Raw genomic sequence first — 20490 nt, forward strand, 5'->3', positions numbered from 1 at the left:
AAATATTATGACATAGTATGAGTGTGTTTCATGTTTGGTAATGGCAATCATTGTTGCTTTTGTTGTGGTCATCCATGTACAATGCTTGGTGTCAGTATATTTATCTCTTGTAAAAATAAAAAAAATAAAAAATAAAAAAATAAACTTAAAAAAAAAAAAAAAAAAAAGAAATCTGATCCGATTAACGTTTATGAAAACACTCTAACCCACAACAGAAGAATACACATTCTTTCCAAGAGCACGTGCAATATTTACCAAGACAGACCATACTCTGGGCCACAGAGCAAGTCTCAGTAAAGAGTACTCAAGTCATACAAAGTATATTCTTTGGCCAGAGTGGCATTAAACTGGAAATCAATAACCAAAAGATCTCTAGAAATATACCCAAGTCTTTGGAAACTAAATTTTAAAATTCTGAATAACCTACAGTCCCAAGAAGAAATCAAAAGGGAAATTAGGAAGTATTTTGAAGTAAAAATAAACACAGCATGTGGGAAATTTACAGCATTAAATGCCTAAATTAGAAAAGAGGAAAAGTTTCAAATCAATGACCTCAGATTCCATCTTAAGAAACTAGAAAAAGAGCAAATTAAAACCAAGGAAGTAGAAGAGAAGAAATAATAAAGATCGAAGTAGAAAGTGATGAAATAGGAAATAGAAAAACAATAAAGCTAACACTTTGAGAAGAGCAATAAAACTGATAAAACTCTAGGCAGACTTATCAGGAGAAGAGGAGAGACGAGGGTGAGAAGAAGAGGGACACACACAGACAGACACACATAGACACACACACACACATTACCAGTGTCAGGAATTAGAGGTGCAATAACCATCTGCTTCAACACAAACTACCAAGACTCACTTAGGAAGAAATATATAACCAGAATAGACCTATATTTATTAAAGAAATACACTTTCTACTTAAAAACCTTCCCCCATTTAAAAAAAAAAAAAGCCCTGCAGGCCCTGATAGATGCATTAATGGATACTATGAAACAAGTAAGAAGTAAATAATTCCAATTCCATACAAATTATTTCAGAACATTGAAAAGAAGGGTAGACGTTAAAACTCATGCTATGAATCCAGAATTTGTGACATCAAAACCAGAAAAGATACCTGCAGAAAAGGGTACTAAAGATTAATAGCCCTCATGAGCATGGATATAAAAATCCTAAACAAACTGGTAGCAAATCAAATCCAACAATTTCTAAAAACGGTAACACATCATGACCAACTGGGAGGCAAGGTGGTGTATCATTTGAGAAGCAACGAATATCATTTGCCAAATTAACAAGCTTTGAAAAAGAAAAAATATATTAGGTCACCCTTCCATTTACGGGGTGCTTGCTGACTCTTATCAGAGCAGGCTGGCCCAGAGGGCTCCGCCCACTCACCTCAATGGTGAGTTAACGAGAGGTAAGGTTAAGTTCATGGAGGTGGGAGCTGTCCCAGGTCACAGCTGGGAGCAGAGCTCAGGCTGTCTGCCTTCTGGCTCAGAGAAGCGTGATCTCTCACTCAGCTACAAGAACAGTGCACACTCATTGCAAACAACCGAAGCACAACAGCAGTATTAAGAGGAAAGGATCCCCTTTCCCCGCCCGCATGTCGCCTCCAGAAGAAACCACTACGGATGTTTTCTGGCACTTGCTTCCAGAACTATTACTCTACCATTAACCACTGACACTCCCACTTAACTCTTCTGTTTCACAGAAGTGGGATCACACCATGCACAGTACAGCAAAAAGCTGGCTTGCTCACACAGCTGCTTCTAAAGAAGGATGGACTGATCCAGCTCCTTCTCTTTTACGGCTGCAAATGATCCCCGAGTGTGGATGCCACGTAATCCCATCACTTGTTGATCCAGCTCCCTGTGAATGGACATCTAGGTTAGTGCTTATTCTTGCTCTTTTCACCAAAGCTTCAGGGACTGCCCTCATTCCTGCATTTCCCTGCACATGGATGAATATTTCCATCAGCTCGATCCCTGGGAAGGGGAGCATACTTGAAGCAAAGCTGCCACGTATTTTAGGTTTAGACAGACGCTCCTTTCCCCCTCCACCCTGGATCGTTGCCTTGCTACTGCTTCCAGAACCACAGTCTTGAGAGGAACTGTAAATGGGGTCGGGTATAAAGAAGAACAGAAGGCTGAGGAGTTAAAAATAAACTCAGCACGAGATCTTCTTCTCAATTAGTCACACTTTGGAATCTATCCTAAGGACATCGTTACAGAGATGCGCAAAGTCTTAGCTACAAGGATGCGTATACTCCCGCCGTTTTCCCCCTAAACTGCATGCCCAGACTGGCAACTGTGGAATGCAGGGGGCTCGGCCGCGTGAGGCTTTGGCATTTGAGTGGGAGGAGGCGGAAGGCATGGGTGCCCCGAGAGAGGAGCAGGGCAGGGATGCCCCCCCCCGCCCCACTGCAGGAGCCCCGTGTAAGGAGTCCTTGCGCCCGCCTCGGCACGAGCAGGGATGCCGTGGGGCCGTCTTTAACCTGCTGTGGATTTTTCATTTCAGACTTCATACTCTTCAATTCTAGAATCTGCATTTGGTTCTCTTTTATAGTTTCTGGTTCTCTGCAAAGATTCTCCATCTGTTCATTCATCCTGTTCTTTAAGACACTGAACGTGTTCACCACGATGGCAGGTCTATTTTGGTTTTGAACACGGTCGTCTACCCCATGGCATGCTCCTTACTCCGGAGGCTTGGCCTTCCTGGGGTTTTGAAAGACGGTCCATGGTGCTCTCCGAGGTCTCTCCGCGGTCTGGGCTGCATCCCAGCATCCCTGGCCTCCAGCACCACGCTCCTCCTTTGCTCCTACAGGTGATCTCTGCTAAGTCCTGTGGAATTCTGTCTGCCCTCGGCCAGCTGAATCTCCACGTGAACTTCTGGGGCCCCCTTCACAGACCCCCCTTTTCCAGGACCCTGTCCTACAAACTCCAGCTGCTTCAGCGACACAGAACCGCATCTAGGTCTCCCCATCTTGGCGTGATCACCACCCTGCTTGGAGGCCACCTCCCTGCACCACCCCCCGCCCAGGAAGGTGCTCCAGGCACAAAGCTGGACTGTCAGGTGCAGGGCTCACTCTGTGGGTAACCCTGTCTTCCAAGGATGAGAGTGAAGTTCAACGTGAATTTCAAATGTGAGCTAGTCCTGCAATTTCAGTGGATAATTCTGTGCATCACTATAATTCCACAGCCCCAGAGTTCTCTGGAGTTTGGAGCCTGGAAAAAGCATCGCTGCCTGTCACAAGAGGAAAGAGAGGGTGCCCTGCTGTGTCCAAAGCTGTGTGCAAGGGACAGGGGGTGGAGTCTGGGCCCTGAGTTCCAGCCCAGACCCATCTCATAACAACTACCCACGGAGCCCAAATCAGTCGATTAATCTCCTGGGCCTCAGTCTTGTCATCTGTGAAATGGAGCAATGGAACCCAGCCCAGGTCACATCTCCTGTGTTTCTTCCAAGGTTCATCACCTCAGTTGTCACTGAGGACCTACTACGTGCTGGGCGCTGTGTTGAGAATGACACAGAAATGGGCCACAGTGCCTGAGCCAAGGGAACTAAGAATCTGAGACAAGGACAAAGCAAGTCTCCCTGAAACCTGCCCCCTCCCAGAGAACAGGAGGTCTCTGTGGTCACCCAGCTGCTGTAGTCAAAAGAAAGGATGGCTTTCCGACCAGGGCTGCTACCCTTCCTCTGTGACTTGGAGCATCTAGGGTCCCATACAAGCAGACCCTGATTCAGAGGGTCAGGGTGGAGCCCAAGACTCTGCATATCTGAGCTCCCAGGGGACCACTGGTGAGGAGGCCGGGGACCCTTCTCTCTGCTCAGCTCCTCCTGTGCAGGGGTTTCTGTGTGCCACTGTGGTCAGCGGGATAATGGCCCCAAAGATGTCCACGTCCTGTCCCCTGCACAGAGGGACCTCCATCAACACCTGTCCACTGCTGGGTGGTGCTAAGCACGCTGCCCACCTCATCCTGTGTCATCCTCCTGGCGGCTCCCTCAGGCCCTGGAAGACTTCTGCCCCGAGGGTGGCCTCCTGGGCCAGAGCAGGTCGCCCTGCTCCCCATTAGGACAGAGAGGAGTGGGCAGCCAGGGGCAGCCCTTACTGCCCTCTCCAGAAGGGCCTGCGGGACAGTCTCACAGAATTAAGACTTCAGGTTCTTAAAGTAATTCTCCAAGCGAATTGAGCTGCCCTGTTTGAGGGGAAACTGAGGCTCCAGGAGAACTGAGAGCCCCAAGGCCGTGCATGCTGGGCCCGAGTGGACAAACTTTTAGGGACAGTGAGGTGCCCTGGAGAGTTTGCTGATGGATGATCCCTCACGGCTACAGAGCTAGAGAGACCTGCGTTCAAAACGCGCACGTGTCCCCCCGCCACCTTTGCCTTGGTTTCCTCAACTGTGAAAAAGGGAGAGTGATAGCTAGTACGCGCCCCGTCAGGGGATTAGGTGATAGAACGGGAGGGAAGCTCTCAGGAAAGTACCCAGGTTGAAGCAATAGCGCAAAGAAACAGCAGCTCTGCTGTGTCGGATTATCACTGGGCCTACGAGTCCCTCGCACAGATCTGCTGCTTGGTGCTCAGGGAGAACCACCAGACCCTCACAGGGTCCCCCGCAAACGGCCCACCAGCTTGTCCCAAAGAGGCCCCTCTTCCAAGCATCCTGCATCCCAGTGGCTCTCTACAGCGCCACCTAGTGTGCATGCGGGGAATGGCCGGTGTCCAGGTAATGTCAACCCCAGAGCCCCAGGCCAAGCCCAGGCAGTGACCGCTGGTGTTCTGTTCACTCATCCTGCAGTGAGGACAGGTGATCCCTCTCCTCACTTGACTCAAGTGACTCTTCACATCACAGGATTCACCGCAAGGGGCCTTTCAATAACCTTCCACCACATTTAAAATAGGATTCAAATAACATTACACATTTTAGCTTTTACTTTTCACAAGTGGGTCCAGGCGAAAGGATGCCAGAGCCTGCAAAGAGGGCCACCCTTTCTTTCAGTTCAGGAAACACCACAAAGTGCCTGGCCTCACCTCTCCCCACAGCGGTGTTCCTCTGTCATCACATCATGCAGCCCGATGTGCCAGGATTTCTCATCCAGACACGGCCCTCTTCTGCCTCCTTGCCTTGATGCTGACCGGCAGCTTTTAATGTAGCCAGGAACTCCTCAGGTGGTCTAGTTTTTCCTTAGAATCCTTGGGGACCCAGAGCTGGGACATAAAGTACTTGTTGAATAAACAACAAAGCAGATTTTTGTATAAAGCTTTGTGGAAAATTCTAGCTTTTATACTATGGTGGACCTATCAAGGATGAACTTTGGACCAGGTGCACCAGAATCACTGCCTCCCCATCTATGCACTTGCCGAAATGCCAATCTCTGGGCCTCACTTTCAGGATTCAGTAGGTCAGGCTGTGGTAGAAAATGAAAATATTAACATAATGGCTATTTCATGTCATCTTTCCTTCATAACTACTTTTGTGTGCATTTTATAATGTTTGCAATACATTAGTATGGTACCGCTCATATATACAGTTTATAAATAAATAAATGAAAATAAATGTAATACATAATGAAATAAATAATGCACAAATATCCAGCGTATACTTTTTTTTTGCTCCTGGGATGCACCAACAGAAAGCTTTGTGACCCTCTCTTTAGATTGTTGGCTCTAAATGCTCATCTGGTCACAGCCCCACTGAGAATGATTTGCTAGGTCCCTTGTTTTCAGCGTAAAGCCCTGCCCCTGAGTGTCACTAGCTGTGGAACCCCTCTTGGGGGTTCTGTTTAGGTTCAACATGCCACCCTGTCTGCTCAGGACACAGAACAGCCCCCGGGGTCCCACTGGGCGAGTCCTCAAAGCAGGTCACACAGCTCCCCAGGACCTCCGTCGCCGACAGGTGATGCAGCTAGGACGGAAGGATCAGGCAGGTGTGGGAGCTGCCCTGAAGCTGTGCAGAGATCACTCCCTCCTATGACCATTGCCTGGGGTGAGCTGCTGGGGTCCCTTCAAGAATCACTGCACTCTTTCGAGCCCTGGTCTGGGAAGATCCCACATCCCGCAGAGCAACTGGGCCCGTGAGCCACAACTACTGAGCCTGCGCGTCTGGAGTCCGTGCTCCGCAACAAGAGAGGCCGCGATAGTGAGAGGCCCGCGCACCGCGATGAAGAGTGGCTCCCGTTTGCCACAACTAGAGAAAGCCCTCGCACAGAAACGAAGACCCAACACAGCCAAAAATAAATAATAAATAAATAATAAATAAATTAAAAAAAAAAAAAGAATCACTGCACTCAGAATCCCAGGTGTTTATCGCTTATTTGCACTCGCCCCCAAACAGATGCAATTTGCCAACAGGAGTGATATTTTTTGCCATTAGCAATATTGACACTTGACACCATGGCTGGGATTCTTAGCCTTCTCAGGTTACCTGGGAAACTGAAAAAAGTGATGGAGAATGAGATTCTCACATCAACGCTATGCTCACACCAAGACCCTCAGAATTGGCCCCCTTCCTGCACACACATGCTTGGCCCCAGGTGGTCCAAGCCAGCTTTAGTTTCCTAAGTGCGCCCACCTCTGCCATGTCTCTGAGACTTTATCCACCTGGCAAACTCTTACTCATTCTTCAAAACCCTATTGAAAACTCCTCTGGTCCTCCTCCTGACATCTGCCCACCACCTAACCTGTTCTTAGCCCAGGCGTCGGCTCCTCTGTTGCAGGCATTGTTGAGTTGCATTACTCTTGCCTGCCTGTGTGTTTGTAAGACTGAGAATTCCCCAAAGCAGGAATAGTGTCTTTTCCAAAAATGCCTATCCTTACTGATTTGCTAATGATAAAAGTAAGACATGCCCATTAAATCCAAAGTAAGCAGAAGACATGGCAAGAACTAGAGCAGAAATCAGGGAAATTAAAAATAGGACATCAACAGAGAAAAACCAACAAAACCAAAAGCTGGTTCTTTGAAAACATCAATAAAATCAATAAGTATCTAGCCAGACCAAGAGAAAAAGATAAAGGATACTAATTGCTAATATCAGAAATAAAAGAGGGAACATTAGTATAGGTAATATGGATGTTTAAAGGATATTAAAGGAATACTGTGAACAACTCTGTGCCCACAAATTGGATAACCTAGATGAAATGGACGAATTCCTTGAAAAAACACAATCTGCCAAAACTCACACAGGAAATAGATGATCTGAACAAGCCTCTACTAAATAACCTGAATCAATCATTAATAATCTTCTAAAACAGAAAGCACCAGGCCCTGATGGGTTGACTGGTGAATTCTACCAAACTTTTAAGGAAGAAATTATATCAGTTCTCTACAATCTCATTCAAAGGACAGAAGCAGAGGGAATCTTCCTCACTCATTCTATGAGGCCAGCATTACCCTAACACCAAAACCAGACAAAGACAGTACAAGAACAAAGATCAGTATCTCTCAGGAACACAGATGCAAAAATCCTTAAAAGAGTAGCAAATCGAATCCAAAAATGTATAAAGAATCATACACTACAACCAAGTGGGATTTATACCAGGTATGCAAGGCTGGTACAGCATTTGAAAGCCAATTAACATAATCCATCACATCAACAGGCTAAAAAGGAACAATCACATGATCATATCAACTGATGCAGAAAAAGCATTTGACAAGTCCAACAACCATTTATGACTTAAAAAACTCAGTCAAGAGTGATGTCAGCAGGGAATTCCCTGGCTGTCCAGTGGTTAGGACTCTGCACTTTCACTGCCAAGGGCCTGGGTTCAATCCCTGGCTGGGGAATGACGTCAGCAGCATGGTGGATGAGACGCCCCTTTGTCTCTCCTCTTCAATCTACAACCACAGCTAAACAAAGCTGCCTCTGCCCACCATGTCAGGACACCAGAGAATTCCGTACACCTGTGCATCTGAAGGTGTGTGGACTGGGACACACAGAGGCGGCGGAACCTGGGGACAGCAGAGGTGGTACCCGTGACCCTGGAACCCCAGCCCCAGTAGCCAAGCCCACAGCCCCAGAGAACTCAGTTGCATCAGAGGAGACAGTGCACCCAACTCCAGCCTCCTGGCCACAGTGGTGTCCACGGCCACAGGGGAACACGTGGCAGTGGAGGCAGGGCCTGTGATCCATCCCTCCAGTCACAGAGGTGCCCATAAATCTGGCCCCCCTCCCTGCCTGCAGCAGCAATACCCATAAACCCCAAAACCCAGGACACGACCGAGGCACTCACGACCCTGGCTTCCCCTACCACAGTGGAGCCTGCGACTCAGGAGACCCCAGACACAGTGGAAGTGCCCGTCATCCCAGTGTCCCAGGTGGTGACCAGCAGCAGCAAGGCACCAATGACCCCAGATACACAAGCAGGGGCAACAAGGGCACCCCGGGGAGGGTGGAAAGTGCCGATTCTCAAAGGTGATCTCAGGTAAAAGAAACCAAAAACTTGTGCTATAGCACGACCTACTGGAAAAGAAAAGAAAGGCCTCTAATTTTTAACCTGTTGAATTGTTACAATCAAGTTAAAAAAGAAAAAAAAAAAAAAGCTTTACCTAAAGAAAAAAGGTGTTTACTAGTTCAAATGCAACAGCAGAGGGACAACTCATCAAGTGCCAGGAAGAACCACAGTAACATTGTACCACAAAAAGAAAATGACAATTCTCCAGAAACCAAACTTAAAGTCATGGAATATTACGATATCACTGATAGAGAATTCAAAAAAGCTGTCATGAAAAAACACAATGAGCTACAAGCAAGCTCAGAAAGGCAGTTCAGTGAGCTCAGGAATAAAATGAAAGAACAGAAGGAATATTTTACCAAAGAGACTGAAACTCTAAAAAAGAACCAAACGGAAATTATGGAGCTGAAGAATTCAATAAACAAGATGGAGAACACAATGAAAAGCACTGGAAATAGAGCAGACCACGTGGACGAGAGAATTAGTGAACTTGGAGATGGAAATCTAGAAATGATTCAGGTAGAAGAAGAGAGAGAATTAATATCTTAAAAAATGAGGAAATTCTATGAAAACAAAATGACTCTTTTAGGAAGGACAACATTAGGATAGTGGGTATCCCAGAGGGAGAAAAGAAGGAGAGGGGAATAGAGATATTATTTTCAAAAAATAATAGCTGAGAACACCCCAAGCCTGGGGAAGGAACTGGATATACAAGTCCATGAATCTAAAGGAACACCTAATTACCTCAGAAAAGACCTTCTTTCTCTAAGACACATTATATTAAAACTGTCAAAAGTCAATAACAAAGAAAGAATTTTAAAGGTAGCCAAAGGAAAAAGAATGATAACCTACAAAGAAACTCCCATTAAGCTACCAGCAGATTTCCCAGCAGGAACTCTATAGGCCAACAGACAGTGGAATGATATTCTCAAAATACTGAAAGAACTGTCACCCAAGAATACTCTATCCAGCAAAGTTATCATTCAGATACGAAAGAGAAATAAAGGCTTTCCCAGACAAACAAAAGCTGAAGGAGTTAGACCTGCACTAGACCTGCCTTACAAGAAATATTGAAAGGAACTCTTCTACCTGATACAAAAAGGCAAAAGTACACAAATCTTTGAGTAAGGTGCTAACAGACAGAATCAGAAATTGCAACTATAAATCAGAATAGGTTTTTAAATACTTATTATAGTATAAAGGTTAAAGAGGAAAAAAGCAGTAAAAATAACTATACTACCTGCAATTTGGTAAGAAACTCACAACATAAAGAAGGATAATTTGAGACAATAAAAACATAAAACAGGAAGAGGAAAAGGATGGAAACCATATAGGCAAATGAAGATAAGATGCTATCAGCGGAAAAAGGACTATTTTATATATGATATGCTTTATACAAACATCATGGTAAGCACAAAACATAAATCTAGAGCAGAGACACAAAGCATAAAAAAAGAGGAAACTGAAAAAATATCATAGAACATCACCAAGCTGAAATAACAGAAACACAGGGAAAAAGAAACAATGGTGATATAGAGCTACCAGAAAACAAAAGATAAAATGGCAGTACTAAGTCCTCATCTCTCAATAATCACCCTAAATATAAAAGGATTGAACTCACCAATCAAAAGGCACCGAGCAGCTAGCTGGATAAAAAATAAGACCCAACTATATGCTGCTTCCAGGAGACCCACATAAGCTCTAAAGACAAACATAGGCTCAAAGAGAGGGTATGGAAGATGATACTACAAGCAAATAGCAGCTGAAAAGAAAGTGGATGTAGCCATACTTATATCAGACAAAATAGACTTCAAGCCAAAAAAGGTAACAAGAGACAAAGATGGACATTATATAATGATAAAGCGGACAATTCATCAAGAAGACATAACAGTTATTAACATACATGCACCTAACACAGTAGCACCAAAATATATAAAGCAATTATTAACAGGACTAAAGGAAGAAACTGACAACAACAACACAATAATAGTTAACCCCATACTTACATCTATGGATAGATCATCCAGACAGAAAGTCAATAAGCAAACAGTGGCCTTAAATGAAACATTAGACCAGATGGATTTTATAAACTTGTACAGAACACTCCATCCAAACGCAGTAGAATACACATTCTTCTCAAGTGCAGATGAAACATTCTCAAGGATAGACCATGTACTGGGACACAAAACAAAGCTCAGTAAATTTAAGAAGACTGAAACCATATCAAACATCTCTTCCGAACACAACAGTATGAAACTAAAACTCAACTACAAGAAGAAAACAGGAAAAACCACAAATATGTGGAGACTGAACAACATGCTACTGAACAACTATTGGGTCAACAAAAAAAAATCAAAAAAGAAATTAAAATTATCTAAAGACAAATGAAAATATGGCATACTGAAATCTATGGGATGCAGCAAAAGTGGTACTAAGAGGGAAGTTTATAGCAATACAGGCCTACCTAAAGAAACATGGAAAATCTCAAATAAACAACCTAATCTTGCACACCTAAAGGAACTAGAAAAAGAAGAACAAAGCCCAAAGTCAGTAGAAGGAAGGAAATAATAAAAATCAGAACAGAAATTAAAAAAATAAAATAGAGACTAAAAAGATGATAGAAAAGATCAATGAAACTAAGAGTTTGCTCTTTGAAAAGATAACTTGACAAACCTTTGGAAAGAATCACTAAGAAAAAAGAAGACTCTGATAAATAAACTCAGAAATGAAAAAGGAGAAATAATGAAAGTCACAGAAATGCAAAGGATTACAAGGATTATAAGAGAATAGCTGTACTCCCAACAAACTGGGCAACCTAGAAGAAATTAACAAATTCTTAGAATCATACAAACTTCCAAGACTGAATCATGAAGAAACAGAAAATCTGGAAAGGCTGATCACTAGTAAGAAGATTGAAAGAGTAATAAAAGAAAAAAACTTCTCCAAAAACAAAAGTCCAGGGCCAGACAGCTTCACAGGTGAATCTTACCAAACATTCAAAGATTTAATATCTATCCTTCTCAAACTCATCCAGAAAGTTGAAGAAAATGGAACACTTCCTAACTCATTTTAAGAGGTCAGCATCATCCTGATACCAAAACCAGACAAAGACAACACAAAAAAAGAAAACTACAGGCCAATATTTGTGATGAACATAAACGCAAAAATCCTCAACAAAATATTAGCAAACTGAACACGTGTGCTACCTTAAAAGGATCATACACCATGATGAAGTGGGGTTTACTCTAGGGATGCAAGGATGGTTCAACATCCACAAATCAATCAATATGATACACCACACTAACAAAATGAAGGATAAAAATCATATGATCATCTCAGTAGATGCAGAAAAAGCATATGACAAGATTCAACAGCTATTTATGAGAAAAACTCTCAACAAAATGGGTATATGAGGAATATGCCTCAATCTAATAAAGGCCACATATAACAAACAAACCCACAGCTAACATTATACTCAATAGTGGAAAACTGAAAGTTATCCCTCTAAGATCAGGAAGAAGGCAAGGGTGCCCACTCTCACCACTCTTGTTCAATGTAGTATTGAAAGTCTTAGCCAGAGAAATTAGGCAAGAAAAAGAAATGAAAGACATCCAAATTGGAAAGGAAGAAGTAAAATTGTCACTGTCTGCAGACAACATAATTTTTATGTATAGAAAATCCCAAAGACTCCACCAAAAAACTACTCAAAATAATGATTACAGTAAAGTTGCAGGGTACAAAAACAATATATGAAAATCCACTGCATTCCTATAAACTAACAATAAGCTAGCATAAAGTAAAATTAACCATTCTATTTACAATTGGTACCAAAAAGGGAGTAATTTTAATCAAGAAGGTCAAAGACTCGTACATTGAAAAATATAAGACATTGTTGAATACAAAGAAACAGAAAGATACTCTGTGTCCTCATTGGATTAAAAGAATTAACATTGTTAAAAAGTCCACATTACCTAAAGCAATCTACAGAGTCAATGCAATCCCTATCAAAATCCCAATGACATTTTTCACAGAAATAGAACAAAAAATTCTAAAATTTATATGGAAGCACAAAAGACCACAAATACCCAAAGCAATCCTGAGAGAAAACAACAAATCTTGAGGTATCACATGCCCTGATTTCGAACTATATTACAAAAGCCATAGTAATCAAAACAGCATGGAATTGGCAGAAAAACAGATACATAGATCAAAAAAGAACAGAATTGAGATCTTAGAAATAAACCCACATATATATGGACAAATAATTTACAACAAAAGAGCAAAGAACATACGACAGAGAAAGGATAGTATCTTCAATAAATGGTGCTGAGAAAACTGGATAGATAGATAAGAAACTAGACCACTGTCTCACACCATACACAAAAATTAACTCAAAATGGATTAAAGACTTGAATGTAAGACCTGAAACCATAAAACTCCTAGAAGAAAACATAGGCAGGATGCTCTTTTTACATCAGTCTTAGCAATATCTTTCTATGTATGTCTCCTCAAGCAAAGGAAACAAAAGCAAAAATAAACAAATAGGATTGCATCAAACTAAAAAAGCTTCTGCACAGCAAAGGAAGCCATCAACAAAACTAAAAGACAACCTACCTGATGGGAGAAGATATTTGCAAATCATATATCCAATAAGGGGTTAATATCCAAAATATATGAAGAACTCATACAACTCAACAACTCCAAAACACAAAATCTGATTGAAAAGTGGGCAGAAGATCTGAACAGACATTTTTCAAAAAAAGACATACAGATGGCCAACAGGCACATGAAAAGATGTTCAACATCACTAATTATTAGGGAAATGCAAATCAGAACTACAGTGAGATATCACTTCATGCCTGTTAGCATGGCTATTATCAGAAAAGCAAGAAATAACAAGGGTTGGAGAGGATGTGGAGAAAAGGGAACCTTTATACACAGTTGCTGAGAATGTAAGTTGGTGCAGCCGCTATGGAAAACAAAATGGAGATTCCTCAAAAAAAATAAGAATAGAATTACCATACAATCCAGCTATTCCACATCTGGTTATTTATCTGAAGAATACAAAAACACTAATTCAAAAGGATATATGCACTCCTATGTTCATCACAGTATGATTTACAATAGCCAAGAGATATGGAAACAACTTAACTGCCCATCAAGAGATGAAGGGATAAAGAAGTTGTGTACATACATACATGCACACACACACAACACAATACTACTCAGTCATAAAAAAGATAAAATCCTGCCATTCGCAACAGCATGAATGGACCTGTAGGATATTATGCTAAGTGAGACAAGTCTGACAGAGAAAGACAAACACCAAATGAAATCACTCATGTGTGCAATATAAAAAACAAACAAATAAATAAACCAAACCAAACCAAAATGTAGATACAGAGAGCAGAGTAGTGGTTACCAGAGGGAAACAAGGGGGAAGGCAAAATGGACAAAGGGGGTCAACTGCATGATAATGGATTGAAACTCAGTTTGGGGTGCTGAGCACACTGTAGTGTGTGCAGAAGTAAAAATATAGTGTTGTACACGTGAAACTCATATAATGTTATAAACCAACGTTACCGCAATTAAAAAAGCCACATCAGTAAACTTAATAAAGAGGAACTTCTTCAACTTGATAAAGAATATCTACAAAAACCGAGAGCTAACAACATCCTTAACGGTGAGAAACTCAAAGCTTTCCCACTAAGATCAGGAACAAAGCAAGATGTCTTTTCCATCATTCCTTTTCATTATCATACTGGAACAGGAGCTAACGCAAAAAAGAGAAGAAAAGGAAATAAAAGGTACACAGAGTGAGAAGACATAAAACTGTCTTTGTTTTCTGATGACACAATTATCTATGTAGAAAATCCAAAAGAATCAATGAAAAACTCCTGGAACTAATCAGTGATTGTAGCAAGGTTGCAGGATACAAGGTTAATATACAAAAGTCAATTGCTTTCCATTATACCAACAATGAACAAGTGGAATTTGAAATTAAAAACATAATGCCATTATATTAACACCCCCCAAAATGAAACAGTTATGTATAAATCCAACAAAATATATACAAGATCTATACGAGGAAAACTACAAAACTCTAATGAACAAAATCAAAGAAGAACCAAATAAATGGAGAGATATTCCACGTTTGTGGACAGTAAGACTGAATATTGTCAAGACGTCAGTTTTTCCTAATGTGATCTATAGGTTCAATGCAATCCCAATCCAAATCCCAACAAGGTATTTTGTGGATACTGGCAGACATTCTAAAGTTTATATGGACAGGCAAAAGACTAAGAATAGCCAACACAATGTTGGAGAACAAAGTTGGAAGACTGACACTACTCGACTTAGTTTATAGTGTGGTATTGGTGAAATAATAGACAAATACATCAATAGAACAAAATAGTGAGTTCAGAAATAGACCCCCACATAAATACAGTTAACTGATCTTTGACGAAGGAGCAAAAGCAATACAATGAAGCAATGATAATCTTTGCACAAATGGTGCTGGAACAATTGGACATCAACACGCAAAAGAATAAAAATTAAAAATGAATCTAGACACAGAACTTTCACCTTTCACAAAAATTAACTCAAAATGGACCACAGACCGAAATGCAAAACACAACACTCTAAAGGTTCTAGATCACCTAGGAGGAAACCTAAGTGACCTTATGTATGGTAATGACTTTTAGATACAAGACGAAAGGCACACTCCAAGGAAGAAACAATTGATAAGCTGGAGTTTATTAAGTTAAAACTTCTGTTCTGTTAAAGACAATGTTGAGAGTATAAGGAGAAGAGTCATGGACCGGGAATAAATATTTGCAAAAGACACGTCTGATAAAGGAATGTCATCCAAAATATACAAAAAACTCTTAAAACTCAACAATAAAAAACCAAATCACCCAATTAAAAAATGGTATTTATCCAAAGGAGTTGAAAACTTATACCCACACAAAAACCTGCACATGGATGTTTATAACAGCTTTAGTCATAGTTGCCAAAACTTAGAAACAACCAAGACTTCCTTCAGTAGGTGAAGGGATAAATAAACTGGGATACAGCCAGACAGTGGAATATTATTCTGCATTAAAAAGAAACGAGGGGGTGGGGGAGGAGAGAAACAGGTGAGGGAGATTAAGAGGCACAAACCTCCAGTTAAAAAATAAATGAGCCACGGGTAGGAAATGTACAGTGTGGGGAATACAGCCAATAATTACGTGATATCTTCATATGGTGACAGATGGTAACTAGATTTATCATGGAGATCATTTTGAAATGTATAGAAATATTGAATCACTATGTTGTATACCAGGAACTAATGTAGTGTTGTAGGTCAACTATACTTCAAAAACAAACTCATAGAAAAAGAGATCTGATTTGTGGTTACCAGAGGTGGGAGATGGAAGCAGGGGGAATTGGATGAAGGTGGTCAAAAGGTATAAACTGCCAGTTATAAGATAAATAAGTACTAGGGATGTAATGTACAACATGATAAATATGATAAATATAATTAACACTGATGTATGTTATATATGAAAGTTACTCAAAAGAGTAAATCCTAAGAGTTCTCATCACAAGGAAAAAATATTCTATTTCTTTAATTTTGTATCTATATGAGATGATGGATGTCTATTAAACTTACTGTGGCGTTTCAGGATGTATGTAAGTGAAAACCATTACGCTGTATACACCTTCAATTTACACAGCATTACGTGTCATTTATATCTCAACAAAACTGGAAGAAAAAATAAAGAAAAAAAAATTAAATATCATCTAGCCATGAAATGGCAAGGCAGAAACATAAATGTATATTATTAAGTGAAAGAAGCCAATCTGAAAAGACTACCTACTATATTATTCCAAATACGACCTTCTGGAAAAGACAAAACTATGGAGACAGTAAAAAAGATCAGTGGTTGCCAGGGGTTGGGCGGAGGGAGGGATGAATAGGCAGAGCACAGAGGATTTTCAGGGCAGTGGAACTCCTCCATATGATACTGTAAGGCTGGACACGTCATTATACATTTGTCCAAACCCATAGAACGTACAACACCAAGAATAAACTCTAACATAAATTATCGACTTTGGGTGACCGTGTGCCAGTGCAGGTTCATCAGTTGTAACAAATGCACCATCTGGAGGGGATGTTGATAATGGAGGGCGCTGTGCAGGTACGGGGCAGGGGAAGATGGGAAAAGTCTATATTTCTTCTTAATTTGCTGTGAACCTAAAACTGTTCTAAAAAACAAAATCTTTTAAAAAAAATCACCTTTAATGGACTTGAGAATGTCCCCAATTACCTGGCGCTGACTGCACATGCCCACAAAGGTACCGTGAGTGTGGACACACATGCATGCAAGCCTATGTGGGAGCATAAACACACCACACGAGGCACAGACATAACAGCCTGTAATGCATCTTTGTGTTGATCGAGACATCGTATGTGCCCTGCATGGAAATCCAACGGCCAGACCCAGACTAAAGCAAATACATCTTTCACTCCAACTGGATCCAGCAGGACAGTCTTCTAGCTGATTCAGGGGCAGGGCTGCCTCGGATGGGGCCTCCACCACCTCCAGAAATTAAACCCTAATGTAGCTACTACTAGAGAATTCAGGCTGGCAAGATGTTTGATAACAAACACTTCCTGGGGTGTTCACGCTAGATGAGACGCCACCTGCAAAGGCTCCATCGACAGTGAGTTATGAGAATAAATAAATAAATACCAGTGCAGTTTCTATGGTTAATAATTGATGGGCCCCTGCCTGGCGCTTTTCTGCTTCTGCACCACAGAGATCTACAAATGACACACCAGCCGTGACGCTGGGAGCGGGGTTTGAACTCGAGAGAAGGAAATAAAAGCTGATCTTTGCCACTGTCCTACCAGGCCAAGCAGAATACGTTTATGGGCCTTTCCCACTATGAACCACTTTCCCCCAAAAGTAAGATTTATCGACTTCTCCCAGAACCGATATTGAATTTTTTTTCCTCCAAGCATGTTGCCCCAGAGATTCGTAACTTTGAGGGAGTTGCAAACACACATGAGAATATGATAAAGGCAAAGAATCTACTTTCTGCCCTGGATCTCAGGGGTTCAGGGACCCCAGATTGTGTACTGTGGCCTCAATTGCAGATGTCAGGGGTCAGTGTGTGGGCGTCGGGAATCCCCAGATCTGCCTCACTGTGTGCAATGGGCCCAGCCCTCCACAGGATGCTCTTAGGGTTGGATGTGAGCCCTTGACCTTGAGCCCCAGACAACGGTGCCCACAGAAGGTCCACAAGAGGGGTGGCTTTACCTGGGTTTGCAAACAGTCAGTGCACTCCTTCCTGAGCACAGCCTGGTGGGATCCTGGGCATGTTAACAACAGCAGAGTTTCTAGAATGAGTTCCACCCTCCCTCTTCCTGTCACCACAGTCAAACGCCAAGTTCAATTAAGGATGCCGGTTTGAGAAGACAAATAACAAGAGACTCAGGTTTGCCCCACGTCCTGGGAGAAACCTCGGAGGTGGCGAAACGGCTGATCTGCCACGTGAGGCTACAGACACCATCTCCTTTCATCCCGACACCCCATCATTCACTGACATTTACTGTGTGCGTAGGGACTGGCAGAGGAGTCACTTGTTTATGCCTGCCGGCTTCCTGGAGGAAGCGGTGTTTTAAACCCCATGCAGCCGCACACACCTCCTGCGTGGTGAGCATGGGAGCCCTGTGGTCAGGGTGTGTAAGAAGCAGGGAGGGTGCGTGGCTGGGTCCCAGGGGGCGTGGAGAGGAGACAAGCCTGGGGGACAGGGACAGGCCACGCAGGTCCTGGTGAGGTCAGGGCGTTAAACCCCTCGGAAGCCACTGGAGGGATGTGAGCAAGGGGTGACGTTCCCTGACGTCTGCCTGTGTGGAGGGGCTAGAACAGAGGTGATGGCACAGGCAGGGAGCCTCGGGGGAGGCTGAGCGCAGCAGAGGAGGACTGGCCCCATGTCTTCAAGGGGGAGCCATTTTCGTGTCAGGTGCAAAGTCCAGAGAGCGGCAAGGTGGCCCCAGGCCACGGAAGGTCAGAGGCCCTGCTCACAGGGACAGGGAACGGTCTGGGTTTGGAGGCAAAGGTCAAGAGCTCAGATCCAAAGATGTCAGGTCAGCCACACCTCCGAGACCCCAGGGGGACGCGCTGAGTTAACAGGGCAACCCCTCGGAGCTCGGGCCACGTGGGCTGGAGGACCTGTCGGACTGGCAGATGGTATTTAAAGCCACTCATCCAGCAGCTACTCACTGACTCCTACTTAGAACCAGGCACACGGGGATGAGGGGGCACCAGCCCACATGGGACAGTAGTCAAACATACATTAGGTAATCAGTAGTAATCGAATAATTGATAGACTTGTGGGGAGACAGACAACAGTCAGATAAGGACAAAAATCAGGGTCAAATTGCAACTGTGTCAAGCTCTGAAGGAAGGTTCACAGTGTTGTCATCAGAGCAGGGGAGGAGAAGGTTTGACCTGATCAGTGAGGGGTTGGGGGGTGACGCAGGCGGGGACCCGCTCAGGCCGCAGGGACAGTACCCCAGCTCCTTCCCTCGGCAGGTCTCGTCTGAGGCACGTGGAATGGTCCCACTGCTGAGGACCCGGGCATGGGGTTGGGGGTAAAAAAGGTCCCAGGGGCCACCTTGGCTCAACGAGAAAAGGAACATGCTACACCATCAGGGGTGACCGTGTTGGGCAGAACCCCAAAGATTGGTGCACCTGGAACCTGGGAATGTGACCTTATTTGGGAAAAAAAAAAAAGATGTAATCTGCTTTTGCAGATGTAATTTAGGGATCTCAAAATGAGGAGATCATCCCAGATTATCCAGATGGGCCCTAACACCAATGACGAGTGTCCTTATAAGAGAAGGAGAGGACACGGAAGGGCTGACGTGAAGACAGAGGCAGAGATCAGAGCGAAGCGGCCACAAGGCAAGGACACTGGAGCCCCCAGCAGCTGGAAGAGGCAGGAAGGCCCCTCGCCTAGAGCAGAGGGAGTGCGGTCCAGCAAGGAGAAGCCAGGGAGGCTCCAGACACCCGACAAGGCCCAGGGCGGCACCACCACAGAGAACCGTCCAGCCCCCAGTGCCACTGGGGCCGAGGCTCAGGGCCCTGCTCCAGCCCTGATCCCTGTCTACGCCAGCCATTCTCGGATGTGTCCCGCGTCACCCCATCCGGCAGGATGCTGACGGGTGTTTAAGGGAAAGGGTCCCAGGGCCAGATAAGTTTGGGAAACATCACAAGCTTCAGCCTCTCCTTAGATGTCCAGGGCCCTATGGCTGTGAGTTTCTGCCACGAAGACCCCAGTTCGACTGTCTGTCAGCCTCTTCCAACCTCATGGGTGCCGTGTCACCCCGCATGTACCACGGCACATGCTACTGAAGTGCTTCACTAGACCAGCATGGAAAAGGCCCGGAGGTATGCAAGGTCACAGGAGGGGGTGACAGCCAAGGCCAGTGTCTAGCCCTGGGCTCCTGGTCTGTCCACCTGGTCACGGTTCCCCCTGCCTGTACCCACTTAGTACCAGCCAGCTCAGGTTCAATGCCAGCCCCCCTTCCCGACTCTCCACCAACACCAGACCAGGTCCCCAGTGGCTCCACCCAGAGCTCTGCCTGTGGCAGTGATGGTCACCCTGAGATCCTTTCAGGAAGAACAACAACCCCTCCCTTAGGAACAATAATCCTCCCCAAAGGCCTTACAGCCATGTCCACCCTTGACCCTCCTACAAGAGACAAAGCTCAGCACAGCCCGCACCAGGACTGAGCACCGTTTTACCTTCAACATGAGGGGCCTACAATGCGCTGTCTCTCTGAGCCCCCAGATCTTCAAGGGTAAGACAGAGCAAATACTCTGACCTTTAGAACATGTTGTGAGGACAGACACAGACCTCCAAGGGCCTCGTGAACATGTGGTCCTGAACAAACAGATGCTGCCGGGCTTATAGTTTCTGAGATGACCGCTGGCATCAGCCCCTCTCTCCTTCCCTCCCTCCCACTTCCATCTCATCTCGCTTTC

At 43.8% G+C, this 20490-nt stretch overlaps 1 protein-coding gene across 12 annotated transcripts in view; it reads right to left on the bottom strand.

Annotated features, from left to right (window-relative positions):
- PHACTR3 (phosphatase and actin regulator 3) overlaps positions 1 to 20490 on the bottom strand; it is a 420216-nt gene that overhangs the window by 55563 nt on the left and 344163 nt on the right. The window lies entirely within an intron of this gene.

The sequence above is a fragment of the Balaenoptera physalus genome (assembly GCF_965194825.1).
Source record: "Balaenoptera physalus genome assembly, chromosome: 16".
NCBI lineage: Eukaryota > Metazoa > Chordata > Mammalia > Artiodactyla > Balaenopteridae > Balaenoptera > Balaenoptera physalus.